We start from the raw sequence: 26,054 nt of genomic DNA on the forward strand, positions 1-26,054 counted from the left end.
CACAATTCCTGACATTTAATCCTAGTAACAATTCCCTGTCTTAGGTCAGTTAGGATCACCACTTTATTTTAAGAATGAGAATAATAGTAGAGAGAATTATTTATTTCAGCATTTTTTTCTTTCATTACATTCCCAGGGGGTCAGAAGTTTACATACACTCAATTAGTATTTGGTAGCATTGCCTTTAAATTGTTTAACTTGGGTCAAACGTTTCGGGTAGCCTTCCACAAGCTTCCCACAATAAGTTGGGTGAATATTGGCCCATTCCTCCTGACAGAGCTGGTTTAACTGGGTCAAGTTTGTAGGCCACCTTGCTCGCACATGCTTTTTCAGTTCTGCCCACGCATTTTCTATGGGATTAAGGTCAGGGCTTTGTGATGGCCACTCCAATACCTTGACTTTGTTGTCCTTAAGCCATTTTGCCACAACTTTGGAAGTATGCTTGGAGTCATTGTCCATTTGGAAGACCCATTTGCGACCAAGCTTTAACTTCCTGACTGACGTCTTGAGATGTTGCTTAATTTTCCATCCTCATGATGCCATCTATTTTGTGGAGTGCAGCAGTCCCTCCTGCAGCAAAGCACCCCCACAACATGATGCTGCCACCCTGTGCTTCATGGTTGGGATAGTGTTCTTCGGGCTTGCAAGCCTCCCCCTTTTTCCTCCAAACATAACGATGGTCATTATGGCCAAACAGTTCTATTTTTGTTTCATCAGACCAGAGGACATTTCTCCAAAAAGTATGATCTTTGTCCCCTTGTGCAGTTGCAAACCGTAGTCTGGCTTTTTATGCTGGTTTTGGAGCAGTGTCTTCTTCCTTGCTGAGCAGCCTTTCAGGTTATGTCGATATAAGACACGTTTTTCTGTGGATATAGATACTTTTGTACCTGTTTCCTCCAGTATCTTCACAAGGTCCTTTGCTGTTGTTCTGGGATTGATTTACACTTTTTGCACCAAAGTGCATTCATCTCTAGGAGACAGAATGCATCTCCTTCCTGAGCGGTATGACAGCTGCGTGGTCCCATGGTGTTTATACTTGCGTACTATTGTTTGTACAGATGAATGTGGTACCTTCAGACATTTGGAAATTGCTCCCAAGTATGAACCAGTCTTGTGGAGGTCTACAAGAGTTCTTAGCTGATTTCTCTTGATTTTCCCATGATGTCAAGCAAAGAAGCACTGAGTTTGAAGGTAGGCCTTGAAATACATCCACAGGTACACTTCCAATTGACTCAGATGATGTCAATTAGCCTATCAGAAGCTTCTAAAGCCATGACATCGTTTTCTGGAATTTTCCAAGCTGTTTAAAGACACAGTCAACTTAGTGTATGTAAACTTCTGACCCACTGGAATTGTTATATAGTGAATTTTAAGTGAAATCATCTGTCTGTAAACAATTATTGGAAAAATTACTTGTGTCATGCACAAAGTAGATGTCCTAACCGACTTGCCAAAACTAGTTTGTTATCAAGAACTTTGTGGAGTGGTTGAAAAACGAGTTTTAATGACTCCAACCTAAGTGTTTGTAAACTTCTGACTTCAACTGTACACACACACACACACACACACACACACACACACACACACACACACACACACACACACACACACACACACACACACACACACAGCTAGCATAGCACTTGCACAGAAACACGTCATCGGGTCTAATGGTCGTGTCGCTCCGAACTGCGTATGTGCATGCCGTCAAATTAAAGTCAAAATGAAAACGTGTCAGTTTGTCACTTTCATCTAGGGTTTGCCTTTACAATTAGAGAAAATAACAGGATTAATTTTTCACTTCTCTCATTGATTTGTCAAACCCCAAACCCGGTTTGGTCTGTCAAGTCTGCTTCCCGGAAGTATTGCGATGTTGCGCCTTTGGGGGTGATCTTGCGCCTTTGGGGTTGAAAACTGTGATATGTCTTTGCCAATGGATACCCTGAGAGACGCCTGGCTCTATGGCCAATTAGCATTGCTCCTTTCTCTTCCTAATGCCTACATACTGTATCTCTATTCTTCTGTTTTCTCTCCCTGATGTGTATATGTGGAAGGTGAGGGGATTATGAGTCTGTATGAGAGGATGCAGGCAAGACCAGGCACACAGCAAATTGGCCACTGTTGCCTAGCCTTGATTTTTCAGTATTTCTAACTCTCTAAGAGTGAAATTAACACTCAATGGTGTAAAAGAGCCCCAGTGTTGGTGTTCATAACCAGTGTTGTGTGTGAGATTGTGAAAGTTTTACTCTGTGGAAATTATAACATTCCCATCAAAACTAGACCCATCATATTTCCCAGCATTTATTATTATTTTTTTCACTTTTATTTAATTAGGCAAGTCAGTTAAGAATACATTCTTATTTTCAATGATGGCCTAGGAACAGTGTGTTAACTGCCTTGTTCAGGGGCAGAACGACAGATTTTGTACCTTGTCAGCTCTGGGATTCGATCTTGCAACCTTTTGTTTACTAGTCCAACGCTCTAGCGACTAGGCTACGCTGCTGCCACTGCTCTACTGCTGTTTTTAATATCTGCTTTTTTCATGTACATTGATTGATTACATACATTTTTCTTAAATTATCCAATCAGATAGTCCGATGTATTGCTCCTGTTACTGAAATGGTTGTTCCAGTTTAAATGGTTTAGGTAGTCTCCTTTATCAATGCTCCTAACCCTGACAGTCATTGTGAATGCAGGTTGCGGGTGAATAAAATGTTAATCTGTTGAATGTCCTTACTGTGGTTGGATTCCAATAGGAATTCCACATAATTTTGCCATCCAGCATAATGTGACTTGCAGGCCTGATGTTGCCTGTAAACCAGGAGGTTCCTAACACCACTGGGTTAGGGTAAAACTTGGCTGTCAAAGTAAGGCCTTATGATATACTGTATGTAAAGTATTGTCATAAACAGTTTAATTTTAATAATAACATTCACCTACAGTAAGAACTCACTTGGTGAAGTCCACAGGACTGAAAATGAATGAATTCAACAACCATGTCTCTGTCACTAACAAATGCAGTCATGTGTGGTAACTACAAGGCACACAGAGGGAAGACATGTCATAAAGAAGACACGGCCAGCCAGCCAGCCTATAACGTAAACTCCGACAGTAATATCTTCAAATGTATAAATTCGAGTATAACCAAATTGTGTGCACTCATGACTACTGGTTTCAATTATATTTTCAGCCAACCTACAAGCAAATACTTTTACTGTTACAAACCAGCCTACTCTTAGCTCTGCATTAGTCAACTAGTGGCTATCAACACTTAGATGCCTAATTTACAGCTTTAATAACGAATTGAGCCACATTAAAGTAAACCAAAGTTTTGGAATTACATAACACCATCTAACCAGTTAGCTATCAAAGAATGTTAGCCAATTAGCTAGCCTAGCCAACCAGCATTTGTCGGCATAAGTAGCAAGCAAGAACAACTCGCCAGTAGAAAGAGAGCAGAGACTTACAGATTGACAGCTGGGGCCCATCCAATGGTAAAAGAGTGGAGGCTGAGTTAATAAAGTGAAAGCCAGGGAGAGAGGTGCTTCAGGGGGAGAGGCCATAGCTATAGCTAGCTGGCGAGCAAGCAGGGGGAAGCGGGAGCACCGGGCCGAAGGAGATCCAATAGTGATATTGCGAGGGAAATCCAAAATAGATTCCAGAGTTAATAATCCAGAAGCAGCAGATGGCACAGAGGATGAATGGAACAGTCAACAAACCAGCGATCAGAATAAGGCTCCAGGCAGGTAGAGTTGAATACACAGCAGCACAATTCAGACTCAGAGTTGCAAAACTCTACTTCACAGAGAACAGGCCGAAAAGTTGACCAAACAACACTGCCAATACTTGAACATGAACTAGCTAGCGAGCTAGCATACAAACTCAGTAGCATAGAGTAGGTTATATGAATGATGTTGACAATAGTCCATGTAGGGTCATTCCAAAAGACATCCAAAAATAAGTTAATAAATATAAAATAAAAACATAACTGTTTTTGGAGTTATAGGTAACTAGATCGCGACTACAACTAAGGTTTGAGTATGTGTCTGGGTGTGTGTGTGCGTGCCTGCATGCTTGTATGTATGTATACTGTGTGTGTATACTGCGTGTGAATAAGTGTTAGTGTGTGCGTGTCCATGTATGTATACAGTGTATGTGTGTGATCCTATTACTAAAAGCTGTGTCTTTGTGTGTCCCTCCCAAAGCCATGTCCAGTTACCTGTATATCGTGAAGTATGAGTTCCCTCTGGTCATCCAGGCCTTCCTGGGGGTTGACAATCCATCAGGGTGAGTAACATACTGCATGTTATTTACTTATAACACATATTTCAAAAGTAACATACACTCCATTAGCAAGGGTTTTCCACTAGATGTTGGAACATTGCTGCGGGGACTTGCTTCCATTCAGCCACAAGAGCATTAGTGAGGTCAGGCACCGATGTTGGGCGATTAGGCCTGGCATGCAGTCGGTGATCCAATTCATCCTGAAAGTCTTCGATGAGGTTGAGGTCAGGGCTCTGTGCAGGCCAGTCAAGTTCTTCCACACCGATCTCGACAAACCATTTCTGTATGGATATCAAATCAAATCAAATCAAATTTTATTTGTCACATACACATGGTTAGCAGATGTTAATGCAAGTGTAGCGAAATGCTTGTGCTTCTAGTTCCGACAATGCAGTAATAACCAACAAGTAATCTAACTAACAATTCCAAAACTACTGTCTTATACACAGTGTAAGGGGATAAAGAATATGTACATAAGGATATATGAATGAGTGATGGTACAGAGCAGCATAGGCAAGATACAGTAGATGATATTGAGTACAGTATATACATATGAGATGAGTATGTAAACAAAGTGGCATAGTTAAAGTGGCTAGTGATACATGTATTACATAAGGATGCAGTCGATGATATAGAGTACAGTATATACGTATGCATATGAGATGAATAATGTAGGGTAAGTAACATTATATAAGGTAGCGTTGTTTAAAGTGGCTAGTGATATATTTACATCATTTCCTATCAATTCCCATTATTAAAGTGGCTGGAGTGAGTCAGTGTCATTGTCAGTGTGTTGGCAGCAGCCACTCAATGTTAGTGGTGGCTGTTTAACAGTCTGATGGCCTTGAGATAGAAGCTGTTTTTCAGTCTCTCGGTCCCAGCTTTGATGCACCTGTACTGACCTCGCCTTCTGGATGATAGCGGGGTGAACAGGCAGTGGCTCGGGTGGTTGATGTCCTTGATGATCTTTATGGCCTTCCTGTAACATCGGGTGGTGTAGGTGTCCTGGAGGGCAGGTAGTTTGCCCCCGGTGATGCGTTGTGCAGACCTTACTTATCCTCTGGAGAGCCTTACGGTTGAGGGCGGAGCAGTTGCCGTACCAGGCGGTGATACAGCCCGACAGGATGCTCTCGATTGTGCATCTGTAGAAGTTTGTGAGTGCTTTTGGTGACAAGCCGAATTTCTTCAGCCTCCTGAGGTTGAAGAGGCGCTGCTGCGCCTTCTTCACGATGCTGTCTGTGTGAGTGGACCAATTCAGTTTGTCTGTGATGTGTATGCCGAGGAACTTAAAACTTGCTACCCTCTCCACTACTGTTCCATCGATGTGGATCGGGGGGTGTTCCCTCTGCTGTTTCCTGAAGTCCACAATCATCTCCTTAGTTTTGTTGACGTTGAGTGTGAGGTTATTTTCCTGACACCACACTCCGAGGGCCCTCACCTCCTCCCTGTAGGCCGTCTCGTCGTTGTTGGTAATCAAGCCTACCACTGTTGTGTCGTCCGCAAACTTGATGATTGAGTTGGAGGCGTGCGTGGCCACGCAGTCGTGGGTGAACAGGGAGTACAGGAGAGGGCTCAGAACGCACCCTTGTGGGGCCCCAGTGTTGAGGATCAGCGGGGAGGAGATGTTGTTGCCTACCCTCACCACCTGGGGGCGGCCCGTCAGGAAGTCCAGTACCCAGTTGCACAGGGCGGGGTCGAGACCCAGGGTCTCGAGCTTGATGACGAGCTTGGAGGGTACTATGGTGTTGAATGCCGAGCTGTAGTCGATGAACAGCATTCTCACATAGGTATTCCTCTTGTCCAGATGGGTTAGGGCAGTGTGCAGTGTGGTTGAGATTGCATCGTCTGTGGACCTATTTGGGCGGTAAGCAAATTGGAGTGGGTCTAGGGTGTCAGGTAGGGTGGAGGTGATATGGTCCTTGACTAGTCTCTCAAAGCACTTCATGATGACGGATGTGAGCGCTACGGGGCGGTAGTCGTTTAGCTCAGTTACCTTAGCTTTCTTGGGAACGGGAACAATGGTGGCCCTCTTGAAGCATGTGGGAACAGCAGACTGGTATAGGGATTGATTGAATATGTCCGTAAACACACCGGCCAGCTGGTCTGCGCATGCTCTGAGGGCGCGGCTGGGGATGCCGTCTGGGCCTGCAGCCTTGCGAGGGTTAACACGTTTAAATGTTTTACTCACCTCGGCTGCAGTGAAGGAGAGACCGCATGTTTTCGTTGCAGGCCGTGTCAGTGGCACTGTATTGTCCTCAAAGCGGGCAAAAAAGTTATTTAGTCTGCCTGGGAGCAAGACATCCTGGTCCGTGACTGGGCTGGATTTCTTCCTGTAGTCAGTGATTGACTGTAGACCCTGCCACATGCCTCTTGTGTCTGAGCCGTTGAATTGAGATTCTACTTTGTCTCTGTACTGACGCTTAGCTCGTTTGATAGCCTTGCGGAGGGAATAGCTGCACTGTTTGTATTCGGTCATGTTACCAGACACCTTGCCCTGATTAAAAGCAGTGCTTTCGCGCTTTCAGTTCCACACGAATGCTGCCATCAATCCACGGTTTCTGGTTAGGGAATGTTTTAATCGTTGCTATGGGAATGACATATTCAACGCATGTTCTAATGAACTCGCACACCGAATCAGCGTATTCTTCAATATTGTTATCTGACGCAATACGAAACATGTCCCAGTCCACGTGATGAAAGCAGTCTTGGAGTGTGGAGTCAGCTTGGTCGGACCAGCGTTGGACGGACCTCAGCGTGGGAGCCTCTTGTTTTAGTTTCTGTCTGTAGGCAGGGATCAACAAAATGGAGTCGTGGTCAGCTTTTCCGAAAGGGGGGCGGGGCAGGGCCTTATATGCGTCGCGGAAGTTAGAGTAACAATGATCCAAGGTCTTTCCACCCCTGGTTGCGCAATCGATATGCTGATAAAATTTAGGGAGTCTTGTTTTCAGATTAGTCTTGTTAAAATCCCCAGCTACAATGAATGCAGCCTCCGGATAAATCGTTTCCAGTTTGCAGAGAGTTAAATAAAGTTTGTTCAGAGCCATCGATGTGTCTGCTTGGGGGGGGATGTATACGGCTGTGATTATAATCGAAGAGAATTCTCTTGGTAGATAATGCGGTCTACATTTGATTGTGAGGAATTCTAAATCAGGTGAACAGAAGGATTTGAGTTCCTGTATGTTTCTTTCATCACACCATGTCACGTTAGCCATAAGGCATACGCCCCCGCCCCTCTTCTTACCAGAAAGATGTTTGTTTCTGTCTGCGCGATGCGTGGAGAAACCCGTTGGCTGCACCGCCTCGGATAGCGTCTCTCCAGTGAGCCATGTTTCCGTGAAGCAAAGAACGTTGCAGTCTCTGATGTCCCTCTGGAATGCTACCCTTGCTCGGATTTCATCAACCTTGTTGTCAAGAGACTGGACATTGGCAAGAAGTATGCTAGGGAGTGGTGCACGGTGTGCCCGTCTCCGGAGTCTGACCAGAAGACCGCCTCGTTTCCCTCTTTTTCGGAGTCGTTTTTTTGGGTCGCTGCATGGAATCCACTCCGTTGTCCTGTTTGTAAGGCAGAACACAGGATCCGCGTCGCGAAAAACATATTCTTGGTCGTACTGATGGTGAGTTGACGCTGATCTTATATTCAGTAGTTCTTCTCGACTGTATGTAATGAAACCTAAGATGACCTGGGGTACTAATGTAAGAAATAACACGTAAAAAAACAAAAAACTGCATAGTTTCCTAGGAACGCGAAGCGAGGCGGCCATCTCTGTCGGCGCCGGAAGTAACTATTGTTTTGTGCACGGGGGTATTGTCATGCTGAAACAGGAAAGGACCTTCCCCAAACTGTTGCCACAAAGTTGGAAGCACAGAATCGTCTAGAATGTCATTTTATGCTGTAGCGTTAAGATTTCCCTTCACTGGAACAAAGAGGCCTAGTCCGAACCTGAACCATGAAAACAGCCCCAAACCATTATTCCTCCTCCACCAAACTATATAGTTGGCGTTATGCATTCGGGCAGATAAAGTTTTCCTGGCATCCGCAAAACCCAGATTCGTCTGTCAGACTGACAGATGGTGAAGCATGATTCATCACTCCAGAGAACGCATTTCCATTGTTCCGGAGTTCAATAGCAGCGAGCTTTATACCACTCCAGTCGATGCTTGACATTGCGTATGGTGATCGTAGGCTTGTGTGTGGCTGCTCGGCCATGGAAATGTAGGGGGTGCGTACTGGCGGCAGAGAAGTCAGGCGCAGGAGAGCAAAAACTGATTTACAACGGTGCACAAAACCACCTTAAACAGAACAAATAAATCAATGGGTAAATATAAACCCATTACACACCAGCTTAACGTGCACCAGCACTACAATAAACAATTCCGGACAAGGACATGGACATGGGGGGAACAGAGGGTTAAATACACAACATGTAATGATGGAATTGAAACCAGGTGTGTGGGAAGGCGAGACAAAACAACTGGAAAATGAAAGGTGGATCGGCGATGGCTAGAAAACCGGTGACGTCGACCGCCGAACGACGCACGAACAAGGAGAGGGACCGACTTCGGTGGAAGTCGTGACAGTACCCCCCCCCCCCCCCCCCCCTTGACGCGCTCCAGCAGCGCGCCGACACTGGCCTCGGGGAAGACCCGAAGGGTGAGGTGCAGGGCGATCCAGACGAAGACGGTGGAACTCCTGCAGCATTGAAGGGTCCAACACGTCCTCGACCGGAACCCAGCACCTTTCCTCCGGAGCGTACCTCTTCCACTCCACGAGATACTGAAGGCCCCTCGCCCGACACCTCGAATCCAGTATGGAGCGAAGGGAGTATGCCGGGGCCCCCTCAATGTCCAGAGGGGACGGAGGAACCTCCCGCACCTCAGACTCCTGGAGCGGGCCAGCCACCACCGGCCTGAGGAGAGACACATGGAACGAGGGGTTAATACGGTAATCTGGAGGAAGCTCTAACCTATAACAAACCTTGTTCACTCTCCTCAGGACTTTAAAATGCCCCACAAACCACGTACCCAGCTTCCGGCAGGGCAGGTGGAGGGGCAGGTTTCGGGTCGATAGCCAGACCGGTGATGGTCTGCGTTCTCTTTCTGGCGCAGCATGCTGAAGGTGAACACGGGCAGCTTCCCATGTCTCCTCCACGCACATGAACCATTCGTCCACCACATCCTGGTTTACTCTCTCCACCTGCCCATTACTCTCAGGCTGAAACCCTGAAGTAAGGCTGATCGAGACGCTCAGACTTTTCATGAATGCCTTCCAGACCCTAGACGTGAACTGGGGACCTCGATCAGACACTATATCCTCAGGCACTCCGTAGTGCCGGAAGATGTGCGTAAACAAGGCCTCCGCAGTCTGTAGGGCCGTAGGGAGACCAGGCAGAGGGAGGAGACGACAGGACTTAGAGAACCGATCCACAACAACAAAGATCGCGGTGTTACCCTGTGAGGGGGGAAGATCGGTAAGAATATCCACTGACAGGTGCGACCAAGGCCGTTGTGGAACGGGTAAGGAGTGTAGCTTCCCTCTGGGCAGGTGCCTAGGAGCCTTACACTGGGCGCACACCAGGCAAGAGGAAACATAAACCCTCACGTCCTTAGCCAAGGTAGGCCACCAGTCCCTCCTGCTCAAACAGCGCACTGTCCGACCGATCCCAGGATGACCAGAGGAGGGTGACGTGTGGGCCCAATAGATCAACCGGTCAAGAACAGCAGATGGGACGTACAGACGACCAGCAGGACACTGGACTGGGTTTCTGCACGTACGCCTACTCAATGTCCGCGTCCAGCTCCCACACTACCAGTGCCACCAGGCAGGAGGTGGGGAGTATGGGAGTGGGATCCATGGGCCACTCCTCTGTGTCATACAGCCGGGACAATTCGTCTGCCTTCACGTTCTGGGTGCCTGGTCTATAGGAAAGGGTGAACACAAAACGGGTGAAATACATGGCCCACCTTGCCTGGCGAGGGTTCAGTCTCCTCGCCGCCTGGATGTACTCCAGATTGCGGTGGTCAGTACAGATGAGAAAGGAGTGTTTAGCCCCTTCAAGCCAATGTCTCCACGCCTTCAAGGCCTTGACGACAGCCATCAGCTCCCGGTCCCCCACGTCATAGTTTTGCTTTCGGTGGCGTACCCGAGCGCTGAGAGAGCACAGCTCCTATCCCAGCCTCGGACGCGTCCACCACTATGAACGCCAAAGAGGTATCCGGATGGGCCAGCACGGGAACCGAGGTAAACAGAGACCTCAGGTGACTAAAAGCCCTGTCCACCTCAACTGACCACTGCAAATGTACCGGGCCCCCCTTCAGCAATGAAGTAATGGGAGCCGCTACCTGACCAAAACCCCAGATTAACCTCCGGTAGCGGTTTGCAAACCCTAAGAACCGCTGCACCTCCTTTGCCGTGGTGGGAGTCGGCCAATTATGCACGGCTGAAATGCGGTCATTCTCCATCTCCACCCCTGAGGTGGAAATGCGATACCCTAGGAAGGAGACGGACTGCTGGAAGAACAGGTATTTCTCAGCCTTGACGTACAGGCCATGCTCCAACAGGCGACCAAGCACCCTATGCACCAGGGACACATGCTCGGCGCGTGTAGGGGAGTATATCAGAATGTCATCAATATACAGCACTACACCCTGCCATTGAAGGTCCCTGAAAATCTTGTCTACAAAGGCTTGGGAGACTGATGGAGCATTCATCAACCCTTATGGCATGACAAGGTACTCATAGTGCCCTGAGGTGGTACTGAAAGCTGTCTTCCACTCGTCTACCTCCCGGATACGCACCAGGTTGTAAGCGCTCCTGAGATCTAGTTTGGTGAAGAAGCGCGGAAGTGGGTAACTATACCTCACCGTGATCTGGTTCAGACCCCGATAGTCAATACACTGACGCAGACCTCCCTCCTTCTTCTTCACAAAAAAGAAACTTGAGGAGGCGGGTGAAGTGGAGGACAAAATGTACCCCTGACGCAGGGATTCTGAGACATATGTTTCCATAGCCGCCATCTCCGCCTGTGAGAGAGGATACACGTGACTCCTGGGAAGTGTAGCGTCTACCAGGAGATTTATCGCACAATCGCCCCGTCGTCGGGGTGGTAATTGAGTCGCCTTCTTTTTGAAGAAGGCGAGAGACAAATAGGCATATTCAGGGGGAATGCGCACGGTGGAGACCTGGTCTGGACTTTCCACCATAGTAGCAACAACGGAAACCCCTAAACACCTCCCAGAGCACTCTTGCGACTACCCCGTGAGTGCCTTCTGTGGCCAAGAAACAGTGGGGTCATGACAAGCTAACCAGGGTAGGCCTAGCACAACGGGACACGCAGGAGAGTCAATAAGGAAAATACTATTTCTCTCTTTGTGCCCTGAGGTGCTGCGTCACCATGCCCAGAGGAGCGGTGGCCTCCCTAATCAACCCTGACCCTAATGTTCGCTTATCTAAGGCGTGAACGGGGAACTTGCACAGCCACGGGAACAATGGGGATCCCTAAACTATGGGCGAACGATCTATCTATAAAATTCCCAGCCGCGCCTGAATCGACAAGCTCCTTATGCTGGGAATGCGGGGAAAACTCAGGAAAAGTGTCATACACAAACATATGTGCAACAGAGGGCTCTGGGTGAGAATGGTGCCAGCTCACCTGGGGTGACACCAGAGCGCCCCGCCTGCTGCATAGATTCCCAGAGGAACCCACCCGGCACCGACCGGCAGTGTGACCTCTGCGGTCACAGATGGTGCACGAGCTGGAGCCCCCTCCTCCCTGCGCACCGCCCCTCCCAGCTCCATGGGTTTCTAAGAGGGGGTGCTGGATGATGGAACCAACAGACCCTGATCTGAACTTCCACTGGTTGCTAGCAGGTTATCCAGCCGTATGGACAGGTCCACCAGCTGGTCGAACGTGAGGGTGATGTCTCTGCAGGCCAACTCCCGACAGACGTCCTCACGCAGACTGCAGTGATAATGGTGTATCAGGGCCCTGTCGTTCCATCTCGCGCCGGCAGCCAGGGTCCGAAACTCCAGGGCGAACTCCTGGGTGCTCCTCGTCCCCTGCCTCAGATGGAAGAGGCGTTCACCCGCCGCTCTAGCCTCCGGCAAGTGATCGAAGACCGCCCAACCAGAAGGTTGGTGAACCCCTCAAACTGGTCCAACGACGCATCTCCCTCTCTCCATACGACATTGGCCCACTCCAGGGCTTTCCCGGTGAGGCACGAGACGAGTGCGGACAACCTCTCATGGCCCGAAGGAGCCAGGTGGACGGTTGCCAGGTATAAGTCCAGCTGCAACAGGAACCCCTGGCAGTTCGCAGCCGTCCCATCGTATTCCTGGGGAAGGGAGAGATTAATCCCACTGGGTCCAGGAGAAGGAGGGGCGCCTAGTGGAGAACCCGATTTTGCTGGTGGAAGCGCTGGGAGAACTCCCTGTCTCTCCCAGTGGTCCATTGTCTGGAAAACGCGGTCCATGGCGGTGCTAAGATGGTGGAGCATTGCTGCGTGCTCCCGGATGCGCGCCTCCACCCCTATACCCGGGGTACCTGCTCCTGCTGACTCCATAAGTGAGGTCCTGAATTCTGTAGGGGGTGTGTACTGGCGGCAGAGAAGTCAGGCACAGGAGAGCAAAAACTGATTTACAACGGCGCAGTTTAATAAACAAAACCACCTTAAGCAGAACAAATAAATCAATGGGTAAACAAAAACCCGTTATACACCAGCATAACATGCACAAGCACTACAATAAATAATTCCGGACAAGGACATGGGGGGAACAGAGGGTTAAATACAGAACATGTAATAATAGAATTGAAACCAGGTGTGTGGGATGACAAAACAAATGGAAAATGAAAGGTTGATCGGTGATGGCTAGAAGACCGGTGATGTTGACCACCGAACGCCGCCCGAACAAGCAGAGCGACCGAATTCGGCGGAAGTCGTGACAGGAAACCCATTTCATGAAGCTCCAGACGAAACAATTATTGTGCTGACGTTGCTTCCAGACAGTTTGGAACTTGGTAGCGAGTGGACAGAACAGACGATTTTTACGCACTATGCGCTTCAGCACTCAGTGGTCCTGTTCTGTTAGCTTGTGTGGCATACCACTTCCCGGCTCAGCCATTGTTGTTCCTAGGCACTTCCACTTCACAATGACAGCACTTAAAGTTGACCAGGGCAGCTCTAGCAGGGCAGAAATTTGACTAACTAACTTGTTGGAAAGGTGCCACGTTGAAAGTCACTGAGCTCTTCAGTAAGGCCATTCTACTACCAACGTTTGTCTATGGAGATTGCATGGCTGTGTGCTAAATTTTATACACCTGTCAGCAATGGGTGTGGCTGAAATAGCCGAATCCGCTAATTTGAAGGGGTGTCCACATACTTTTGTATATATAGTGTGGATTTGAATGCCACTGTTTTGAAACAGTTCTGAATGTATCCAGCAGGCAGTGAGAGGTGACTAGCTGTGTTTTCATCCAGTTGGATGGAAGGACATTAAAGTTCAGCAGAAGGAGATATGAACCAACAGCATGTGAATTCTTCCAGTGATCCTGAGTCAGTGTTAAACCACCAAAGAAGAATAAACCTCCTCTCATGTTGAGCCAATCTAATTATGTAGTGCCAACTGGCACTGGGAGGCCTGCAGCCATCCGTGTCACCATGCCAAGCAGCTGGCCTGAGAACAGCTGTTTGTGAGAATGACCCTGGGAGAAGAGGGCAGCGCGGCCACACTGATACAGACACACATCATTACAGAGCCGTGCGCCACGGATGAAATGTAAACCAGAGGATAACACTATGTAGACTAGAGCAGGTGGCCTGATAGTGCAGAGACAGTGGCTATTGCTCTGGAAGAGGCTGAGGAGCATTTTGCTGTTTGGTATTTGATGCCTGCCTGGCTTGTTATGGCCAGCTGTCAGTGTGTTTATGATGCCGACTGAACTGAATGATGTCCAGGAGGTGTTTTAAAGCTACACAGAACATCTTATCTTCTCTGTCTGAACAACATAGTGTGAGTTGTCCAGAGAACGCTGCATAGATAAATCACCACCCAAGGGGTGGTTGTGTATGTGTGTGCACGTGCATGTGTTAGTGTACATGTGTGTATTAACAGCCAGGCTATCAGATATCTGCTGTTTGTCTGGAGTGTTGATTTGTGGATTGAGGGTTTGTTTGTGTGAGTATGTTGTTGTTGATATTTGTGTCTGAATCTGCGTGGTGTGTTTGCGCATGCATGAGTGTGTGTTTGTGTCCTCTGTGGCTCTGCCGCTCTCTATGATGATGTGTGACTGTGTCACAGGGCCAGATGGTTGGCTGGGGTGTAGGTGGGGCAGCTCTTGTGGGCACACTGAAGGAACAATACACAGACAACTCTCACAGGTTACAACTCTAGAATACAGATGCTGTATTTCTCTGTCTTAGAGAACACATAAATTGAACATCCAAAAATCTCAATTCCTCAGACCCCTTGACTTTTTCCACATTTTGTTACTTTACAGCCTTATACTAAAATGGATTCAAATGTTTTTTCCCTCATCAATCTACACACAATACCCAATAATGACAATAACAGGTATAGAGATTTTTGCAAATTTATTTGAAAAACAAAACTAAAATATTACATTTACATAACTATTCAGACCCTTCACTCAGTACTTTGTTGAAGCAGCTTTGGCAGCGATTACAGCCTTGAGTCTTAGGTATGATGCTACAAACTTGATACACCTGTATTTGGGGAGTTTCTCCCATTCTTCTCTGCAGCTTCTCTCAAGCTCTGTCAGTTTGGATGGGGTGTGTCACTGCACAGCTATTTTCAGGTCTCTCCAGAGATGTTCAAGCCTGGACTCTGGAGTGCTCTGGAGCAGGTTTTCATCAAGGATCTCTCTGTAATTTTCTCTGTTCATCTTTCCCTCGATCCTAACTAGTCTTCCAGTCCCTGCCGCTGGAAAACATCCCCACAGCATGATACTGCCACCACCATGATTTAACATAGGGATGGTATTGGCCAGGTGATGAGCGGTCCCTGGTTTCCTCCAGTCGTGACACTGGGCATTCAGGCCAAAGAGTTCAATCTTGGTTTCATCAGACCAGAGAATATTTTCTCTCATGGTCTGACAGTCCTTTAGTCCTTTGCAGTCCTCAGTCCTTTGCCTTTTGGCAATCTCCAAGCGGGCTGTCATGTGCCTTTTACTGAGGAGTGGCTTCTGTCTGGTCACTCTACCAGAGATGGTTGTCCGTCTGGAATGTTCTCCCATCTCCACAGAGGAACTCTGGAGCTCTGTCAGAGTGACCATCAGGTTCTTGATCACTACCCTGACCAAGGCCCTTCTTCCCCGATTGCTCAGTTTGGCCGGGCGTTTCAGAATGATGAAGGCCACTGTGTTCTTGGGGATCTTCAATGTTGCAGAAATGTTTTGGTACCCTTCCCCAGATCTGTGCCTCAACACTATCCTTTCTTGGAGTTCTATGGACCATTCCTTCAACCTCATGCACTGTCTACTGTGGGACCTTATAAAGACACGTGTGTGCATTTCCAAATCATGTCCAATCAATTGAATTTACCACAGGTGGACTCCAATCAAGTTGTAGAAGCATCAATGGAAACAGGATGGACCTGAATTCAATTTAGAGTCTCATAGCAAAAGGTCTAAATACTTATGAAAATAAGGTATTTCTGGTTTTGTTTTTAATACATTTGCTAACATTTCTAAAAACCTGTTGTTGCTTTGTCATTATAGTGTATTGTAGATTGATGAGGAAAAAAAGTTATTTCATCCATTTTAGAATAAGGCTTTAACGTAATAAAATATGTAAAAAGTGAAGGGGTCTGAATGGGTTCTGACAGTGAAATGCTTACTTATGGGTTCACTTCCAACAATGCAGAGTCAAAGGTAAAAAAAAAAAAAAAATAGTTAGTAATATTAGTAATGCAGTGGACTCAATATATCATACATTGGCTTATTTCACGTGTTTATCACAGTTGCTATGCACCTACACCTTGTCGTAGACTTATTAAGGGCTTTAACACAGTGCTGTCCCTCTCATACCAGCACCACCTGGGTTAAATGTTTAATGGATCTGGAAAGACGTGTAGATGTGTGTCATTGAGGGAACACTCCCAGTTCCTCAGGGGGTAAGTCAGTCAGTCCTACTGCTGGCTGTCAAGAGGTGATGAGTTGATGGATGATGATGAGTTGATGGGATGATGGGTTCTCATCATCCCTGGCGGCTTGCTTTACAGTTAAGAGTTTTTCCTCTTGTCATTGAATAAAAGAGAGACATTGAACATTTCCCTTACAAATAAGGACTAAAGATGTAATAAATTAGTTACATAAATATCATACATCTTGCTCTTTCTCTCCTCCCCCTTTCTCTTCCCCATTTCTCTCTCCAGTGAGTGGTACCTGAATGGGAACTACCTGGTCATCATGGTGTCCATCAGTGTCATCCTGCCTCTGGCTTTGATGAAGCAGCTAGGTGAGTTTCTGTTAACTGTCTTAATTAAAACCTTAATAAGAGTATACTTATTTAATAATCTGTCATACGTTAAATGTTGTGTTATGTTTTGTAAGTTAAGGTTCTCCGAATGTATTTTTGTCTTGCACATGAAAAATGACAGATTTCTACTCTGATGAGATTTTCAAGAGGGAAAAAAATCCTGCTTGAACAGTCATTTCATCATTGTGTTTGCCAATAACCCTTCCAGGGAAAGAAATGATTAGAACCAGTGACCTTCCTCTGTCTCATTTTTCCTCTACCCCCCTCCCCTTCTCTTCCACCTACTCTTTCCCAATCCCCATCCCCTCCCCCCTCTCCCTTCTCTCTCTCTCGTGTTGTGGCAAACAGTCCCCCACTGTTTTAGGATGGACTTTAGTAAATAGCCGTGTCATGTGAGATAATGTTACTGTCAGAAGTCCTGTGAAAATATAAAAATACCCAGCGCAGAATACCCTGGCTTCAGCTCCATTTAATGAGCTCTCTTGTTTAACAAAGTGAAATGGCCACAAAGCTTTCATCAAGTGAGTGTCTCCCTCTCTGTTGTCTCTGTGTTTTTCTCCTATACGCTCTGTGAGAGAGACCCAGCTTCATGCATGCACCGTTCACTGGGATAGCCGTTTCAAAAACGGCTCATATTCAATTACATAAGAGAGAGAGGTAGAATGACAGAGAGGGAGAGGAAGACAGAGTAGAGAGAGGGAGAGAGATGCAGAGAGAGGGGTGGAGGGGCTGGGAGAAAAGTCTTGACCTCTTATTAAGCGTTTCTCTCCTGCAGAGAATTGAGCTGAGAGAAGAGAGAGCAAGAGAAAAAGGGAGAGAGAGAGAAAGGAAAGAGAGAGAGAGTCCATGCTACCGGAGCCCAGTAATGAGCTGCAGCTCTCAGTACTCCAGTCCTATTCAGTCTAGTTCTCTAGGCACTCTAAGAACAAACACGCTTATGATCTCAAGCCCAAACACATTGTCTTGAAACAGGCAAATGTTTGTATGTGTTCCCTGTAATTAGCATTGGGAGAAAATATTAAACATGACGGAAATAAGAGAGTCATTCTAACCTCCCACGCCCCATCCCCATTTGCCAGAGGATGTGAGAGTGTGATGTCTGATGTGAATAGTTCTGATGAAGTGTCTGTGTTGTTTCAGGGTACTTGGGCTACACCAGTGGCTTCTCCCTCACCTGCATGGTCTTCTTCCTCATCTCGGTATGCACTGTTATACACAGCTACAGTATAGGCCTCCATGTGTTGCAGTGCTCTCATAATGGTCCAAATCCTGACTAATGGATTTCCATTGACTTGAATTGATGGTTTTTGCACATGTCAGAGTTCTATGCACAGATCTCAGGTTATAAATTATATTTTTCAAATCTGCAGTAATCTTCGTTTTTGCACTCTTGCAGAAAAAGCAAATAAATCACTACACCCAGCTTAGTCTACTATCATTCAGAGATCTGAGGTTCAACCTCTTTAATTTTCCTCTCTCTCAGATTTCTGTGGACAAGTTTTGTACCCTGCAGTTTCAGACCACGTTGGTCTCTGTCTGTCTGTCTGTCTGTCTGTCTGTCTGTCTGTCTGTCTGTCTGTCTGTCTGTCTGTCTGTCTGTCTGTCTGTCTGACCTAGTTTTGATTTTGTGTACTGTGCTGTTATGAATGCAGGCCCATGTCCTTCAGACTACTCATCTCATCCAGCCAACTCCTCTTTCCTCTCTTCAGGTCATCTATAAGAAGTTCCATACCCTCTGTCCCTTTGTAGACTTTGTCTTTAACAGCACAGCCAGTGTGACTGCTGTTACCAACGACACAGGTTACAACGAAGCCTGTGTTCCCAAAATGGTCAACCTCAACTCACAGGTGAGTTCCTGTACAGTCAACTCCATCAGCCCATCCTTTCCATCACAGGTATTCAAGAAAATATTTAACATGTTGGTAATGACAATGGAAAAAACAGATGACCCACTAGCCTGTTTGCGCTATGAACAATCCCACTCTGTTGAATCATAATGTATTATTCAGACCTGTGTGCTCCAGAAAGAGTAATAGATCTGAATAGGAGGGAATAGGAGCATCCATCATGTAAAGGTTAGGGCTCAGCCTCCCAATGGTTTCCCAGTATTCCCAGACTGAGATGTCAGCTCCTGTCTGACTGGAGAGTAGAACCACTCGGGGGCTCACGTCATTCTCTGGCACTGTATCACAGACTGTAACAGTTCTCTCTCTGTGGGCCAACTCTGGGAAAATGGCCCTGATGAGGAAGGCCTGGCATTTCTGGGGCTCAGTCTTTCTCATGTCTTACTATGACAATCTCTTTAGCTAGTACTCTGCAGCTACACTGTAAAAACAATCCTGTTGTTTTGAGGGTACCTTGCTGGCAGCCAGTTACGTAAATTACAAATAAACTTTGGCTTAATAGTACATTACTGTACATTTTACAGTAATGTACTGTTAAGCTAAAGTTTTGTTGGAATTTACGATAACATACTGTACATTGTTTTATGGTAACATACACACTATTAGAAAAAAAGGTGCTGAGTATAACCATACAGTGTTCTTTGGATTGTCCTCATAGGGGAACCCTTTTTGGTACTGGGTAGAACCCTCTATGTATGTAGGGTTCTTCAAAGAACTATATGGTTGTACCTAGAACCCTCTATCAAAACCAATTTTATCATCTAAAGATTCTTCCTAGAACCATCTACGAAGGGTTCCACCAGCCTTATTAGCCTTTAAAATTACATTCTAAACTATTTAATGACTTACGAGTTAAATTAAAAAATATATTTATGACAAACATTACATATATAATTTGGCCTTTCTTTGAGGGCTTAGTTATACCCTAACACAGTGGTGTTAGGAATCTCCTGGTTTACAGGCCACATCATGCCTGAAAGTCACATTGTGCTGGTTGGCAAAGTGATGTGTAATTCATATTGGAATCCAGCCAGTTTGGACATCCAACAAGTCAAATTGTTAATTACCTGCAGTCTCCATTTTGCCAGGGTAGGTACAATTGAACACTGAGACTACCTCAGTCATCTAAACTGGAACAACCATCTCAGTAATGGGTGCAATAAATGAAATTATTAACAGAATGGATTAGTTTAGAAATCTGTATGTTATTTATCTTTGTGTAGCATAATATTAATCAACCAATCAATGTACATGCAAAAACACAGGTATTATAGTAAAACAAATAATTCTGAAAATCTCCCTGCAATAGAGCATGCTGGGAGATATTATATATGGTTCTATGTAGAACCCTTCTTGCCTTTCAAAGAATCGTTCTTGCCTTCCAAAGAATCATCAAAGAACCCTTTCTTCCAAAAACAGTTCTTAGGATGGTAAATGTTCTAAGTAGAACCCTTTACCTTACATAGAACCCTTGTATTCCAAAACATTTTTTTCTGATCAAAACGGATTTTGGTAGAACCCTATCCCTCCGCAAAGACCCGTTTTGGAACCCTATTTTTTAAGAGTGCAGATAAGTTACAGTGTACTTAAATCAGTCACCTAACCAAACCTACATGTACATTTGATCTCAATCAATCAATCCAACTGTCACGTTGGTATGACGGATCGGGAGACAGACGCAGGAATGTGTAATAGTTTTATTTTTAAGCCCAAATGACGGTGTACCGTGTAAAGACGCGGGGAACGAAGACCAAAGAAACACGTAACAAAACACAGTGTAGAAACCCAAAACAAAAGAGCGAGGAGTACCTCAAATAAATAACACATACGCACAACGAGACCCGTAATCATCTGCGCAATCCACAAGGACATGAAAGCCCAAAACACACAGCACAGGTACTTTCACGCACCAACGGACATTGTAACAATAATCGACCACCCAATGGAAACCAAAAGGCACACTTATACAACTACTAATCAGTGGGAAAGGGGGACAGGTGTGTGTAATGAAAGATTCGTGACACCAACTACCTCGTACCCCAGTACACTGACTCGGTACCGGTACTCCTTGTATATAGCCTTGTTATTGTTCATTTATTGTGTTATTTTATTGTGTTACTGTTTTCTTTTAATCTATTTGTTATTTTTCTTACTTTTTAACTGCATTGTTGGGAAAGGGCTCATAAGTAAGCATTTCACTGTAAAGTCTACATTTGTTGCATTCGGCGCATGTGACAAATACAATTGTATTTGATATTCATATTATGCAGTACTATTAGTAACAGTACAGTTGTAGTCTTGTGTAGTCAGTCATAAACTGGGGAATTAGCAGTAGATTATTGACTAGTGTTTACAAACCCATAATCAGCATCCCCTAAAGATGCACTAGATTTCCCAAGTCGCCCCAGGTAGTTAGACCAGTCCCTCCTGCTGATATACTTATGGCCCAGGCATCCCTAAGCAGGCTAAACGTTGGTCAGTAGCCAGGTCCAAGTTAATCACAGGAAATAATTTGCTCTGTGTGATGTGTGCTTCAAGGCCCTAATGGCCAGTAAAACACTAGGTTGGTGGTAAGAGGGTTGGGGCTGGCGCACCGTATCCATGGTGACTTCACAGTCAATTGTTTTCCAGACTGCCTACACCATCCCCATCCTGGCGTTTGCCTTTGTGTGCCACCCTGAGGTCCTGCCCATCTACACCGAGCTCAAAAAGTAGGTGCCCCACTTTCCCAGGATGCAACATTGTTGCTGTTTACTATCGGACCCTTTAATTCAGTTCAGTCATCCTGCAGATAGGAAAATCATTATGTCAACTTTGTGCTTGGCTACTCATATGCCAGTGTCATATAGCACACTGCTTTGCATTCTCAGTAATGTGTAAATACGCATGGCTAGCCTGGTGATAATCTGAATAATCATCCTACTTTAGATCAATCTGACATGTGTTCAGCCACAATATAATATTCCTTTGTAAGATTCTTGGATCTTATGTAACCCTCAAACAAATCAAAAATGCCCTAAAGCTCAAACTGGCCTTTTTTTGTGGGCATATTGGTGTGTGTGTGGTGTGTGTGTAAGCGTGTGTGACATCACATCATCCAATATTCTCTGATTTCAGCCCAACCAAGCAAAGGATGCAGCATGTGTCCAACATCTCCATTGTAGTCATGTACATACACCATGTACTTCCTGGCTGCTCTGTTTGGATACCTGACCTTCTATGGTGAGGCCCACTCACCTCCATGTCATTATAATGCTACCCCCAGGCCCATTTTACATGAGCTTCAGGCTAGTTCAGTTCGCTAACACAAAGCCACTTCTCACGTTTGCCATTCATTTGCATGGACAAAGCTCTTTTAGGCTTCAGAGGCTGTTTTTAAAGTGGTAGAGAATCATTATGAAGTAACTGCTCCTCCTGGTGGCCGTAGCTCATATCAGACCAATTTGTAATATGCCAGTGATTCTACTCTATGACATTGTTATAAGCACAATCATAGCAGTATATTACTGTAGTATATTTCAATATAAGGCTCCAAGCACAAAGGGGAGCAGCATGTAACATATAAGCCAGACTTTCTTTTGCCTTCTGATGGAAAAACATTGATGTGATGATGATGTGTTGCATATCGGAGTGTGGTGTCAGGAAAATAACCTCACACTCAACGTCAACAAAACTAAGGAGATGATTGTGGACTTCAGGAAACAGCAGAGGGAACACCCCCCTATCCACATCGATGGAACAGTAGTGGAGAGGGTAGCAAGTTTTAAGTTCCTCGGCATACACATCACAGACAAACTGAATTGGTCCACTCACACAGACAGCATTGTGAAGAAGGCGCAGCAGCGCCTCTTCAACCTCAGGAGGCTGAAGAAATTCGGCTTGTCACCAAAAGCACTCACAAACTTCTACAGATGCACAATCGAGAGCATCCTGGCGGGCTGTATGCCTGGTACGGCAACTGCTCCGCCCTCAACCGTAAGGCTCTCCAGAGGGTAGTGAGGTCTGCACAACGCATCACCGGGGGCAAACTACCTGCCCTCCAGGACACCTACACCACCCGATGTCACAGGAAGGCCATAAAGATCATCAAGGACATCAACCACCCGAGCCACTGCCTGTTCACCCCGCTATCATCCAGAAGGCGAGGTCAGTACAGGTGCATCAAAGCTGGGACCGAGAGGCTGAAAAACAGCTTCTATCTCAAGGCTATCAGACTGTTAAACAGCCACCACTAACATTGAGTGGCTGCTGCCAACACACTGACACTGACTCAACTCTAGCCACTTTAATAATGGGAATTGATGGGAAATGATGTAAATATATCACTAGCCACTTTAAACAATGCTACCTTACATAATGTCACTTACCCTACATTATTCATCTCATAGGCATACGTATATACTGTACTCTATATCATCAACTGTATCCTTATGTAATACATGTATCACTAGCCACTTTAACTATGCCACTTTGTTTACATACTCATCTCATATGTATATACTGTACTCGATACCATCTACTGTATCTGCCTATGCTGCTCTGTACCATCACTCATTCATATATCCTTATGTACATATTCTTTATCCCCTCACACTGTGAACAAGACAGTAGTTTTGGAATTGTTAGTTAGATTACTTGTTGGTTATTACTGCATTGTCGGAACTAGAAGCACAAGCATTTCGCTACACTCGCATTAACATCTGCTAACCATGTGTATGTGACAAATAAAATTTGATTTGATTTGATTTGATATCGTTTGTAATACATTTTCTGCTCTTTCTGGAGTTGGTGGTTATTGATGCTTCGCTAAGCCTTCCTCCTGTGTGTCTGCCCCCTATAGGTGAGGTGGAGTCAGAGCTGCTGCACACCTACAGCCGTCTGGACCCTTACGACACCCTGATCCTCTGTGTCCGTCTGGCCGTGCTCACCGCTGTCACACTCACCGTCCCCATAGTGCTCTTCCCTGTGAGTATTACCTCTTATCACAAACAATGTGTCTGGCTCAATGAAACTGTGTATGTCTAGAAGTAAAGATGTATACTATGTATACTTAGCATGTCTGTCACTGTCACTTTGGACAAACGCATCTGTTAAAACAGCATATTACTATATTAAAGCAGTGAGTTTCTGCTCTTTGATGAAAGTGTGTGTCTGTGAATAAGAACAGTGTTGTAACTGTGCTTTTCTCCCTGTGGTCTTCTCAGGTAAGGAGAGCCATCCAGCAGTTGTTTTTCCCCAACAAGACATTCTACTGGCCCCGCCACATTGCCATTGCTGTCACCCTGCTCACCCTCATCAACATGCTGGTCATCTTCGCCCCTAACATCCTGGGCATCTTCGGCATCATCGGTAGGAATTCAAAAAATGCACATCTCTAGAACGTATGCCTCCAGACACAAGGCTACCTGGAATTGTACCTCATTGAACACAAAAGGGCACACCTGCCTGTAAGTAAAAGCTTAGGAATTTAGGTGAAAATTTAACCTTTATGTAATAAAGCAGTCTAACTTTCTGCACTGTCATTGTGACTTTGCTAAGAGGAAATATCATTGTCCAGACAGATGGAGGTCTAGTTGCCCTCGGCTACCTTACAATAAACTGGGGGGTCCTCGCAGAGTGATGATCATAGCCTCTTACATTTCACCCTAGACCATTTGATCCCCTATGCATTAACCCCTAAGCCGTAATAATGTACTTACAGATTTGGAGACATTTTAGGGGAAAGCTCTTAAATCACCTCAGGAATAATAAAGTCTTATGATCGAAGAAACTGAAATGTTCGATCCTTTCATCAAGGATTATAATGGATATATTTTTACATGTATGCTGTAGTTTTAGCACCTTATTGTCCCAACTCTGAGTAGTTTCATGAGTATTGTTGGGTGAATAGTAATCTGTTGTGTTTAACGCTAACTTCAACACTTTCTATCCCAATAAAGCCTTTAGAATGGAATCTCTTGTTTCTGCTGGTGTCATTCTGGCAGTCAGGGAGACAAAGGACACTTTTTGGTGACTTTCCTGACATCGCTAGGCTACTTCCTCGCTGTTAATTTGGGCTCTTGTTATTCTACGGTTCTGTAGATCTTGTTGTTTGACACTATGGCTGCAGAGTGTTTTTATCCTCTCCTCCCTCAGGTGCCACATCTGCCCCCTGCCTCATCTTCATCTTCCCTGCTGTCTTCTACATCCGCATTGTACCCGAAGAGGAGGAGCCCATGCGCTCTACCCCCAAAATCCTGGTGAGTGATGTCTCCTAGCGCCCCCCTACATCCTACAGCCATAGAGACTCCTGTCATGTCTTACTAGAACTCAGATTGGTTGGTGATGTGGACACCAAGGAACTTGAAACTCTCGACCCGCTCCACTACAGCCCTATTGATGTTAACGGGGGCCTGTTCGGCCCGCCTTTTCCTGTAGTCCATGATCAGCTCCTTTGTCTTGCTCACATTGAGGAAGAGGTTGTTGTCCTGGCACCACACTGCAGTTCTCTGACCTCTTCCCTATAGGCTGTCTCATCGTTGTCGGTGATCAGGCCTACTACTGTTGTGTCGTCAGCAAATTTGATGGTGTCGGAGTCGTGTTTGGCACGCAGTCGTGGGTGAACAGGGAGTACAGGAGAGGACTAAGTACACACCCCTGACTGGCCCCAGTGTTGAGGATCAGTGTGGCAGACGTGTTGTTGCCTACCCTTACCACCTGGGGGTGCCCCGTCAGGAAGTCCAGGATCCAGTTGCAGTGTTTAGTTCCAGGGTCCTTAGCTTAGTGATGAGCTTTGAGGGCACAATGGTGTTGAATGCTGAGCTGTAGTCAATGAACCGCATTCTCACATACTGTAGGTGTTCCTTTTGTCCAGGTGGGAAAGGGCAGTGTGGAGTGCGTAGACCGTGTTTCAGTATGATATGTTGAATAAAGACAGACACCAATGTCAAGTTCAATAGCCTTGTTCATGCATTGTACAAATCCCTACACGCGGAGTCCGGGGAACAGTCAGGCTAGTCGATTACCTATCAACTAGACTCCTTAACTGTCACGCCCTGACCTTAGAAAGCCGTTTTATTTCTCTATTTGGTTAGGTCAGGGTGTGATGTGGGGTGGGCAATTTATGTTTTGTTTTCTATGTTTCTTTATTTCTATGTTTTGGCCGGGTATGTTTCTCAATCAGGGAAAGCTGTCTATCGTTGTCTCTGATTGGGAATCATACTTAGATAGCCCTTTTTCCTTCCTTCAGTGTGGGTAGTTAACTTTGTTTGTGGCACTTAGCTCTGTAAGCTTCACGGTTGTTTCTTGAATTTGTGTTTTTGTTGGCGACATTTTAAAATAAAAGGAAAATGTGCGCTCACTACGTTGCACTTTGGTCCACTTCTTTCAATGGCC

At 45.8% G+C, this 26,054-nt stretch overlaps 1 pseudogene; it reads left to right on the plus strand.

Annotated features, from left to right (window-relative positions):
• Window positions 1–26,054, plus strand: part of LOC139371054 (sodium-coupled neutral amino acid transporter 3-like) — a 55,464-nt pseudogene that overhangs the window by 15,223 nt on the left and 14,187 nt on the right.

The sequence above is a fragment of the Oncorhynchus clarkii genome, chromosome 17 (assembly GCF_045791955.1).
Source record: "Oncorhynchus clarkii lewisi isolate Uvic-CL-2024 chromosome 17, UVic_Ocla_1.0, whole genome shotgun sequence".
Classification (NCBI taxonomy): Eukaryota; Metazoa; Chordata; class Actinopteri; order Salmoniformes; family Salmonidae; genus Oncorhynchus; species Oncorhynchus clarkii.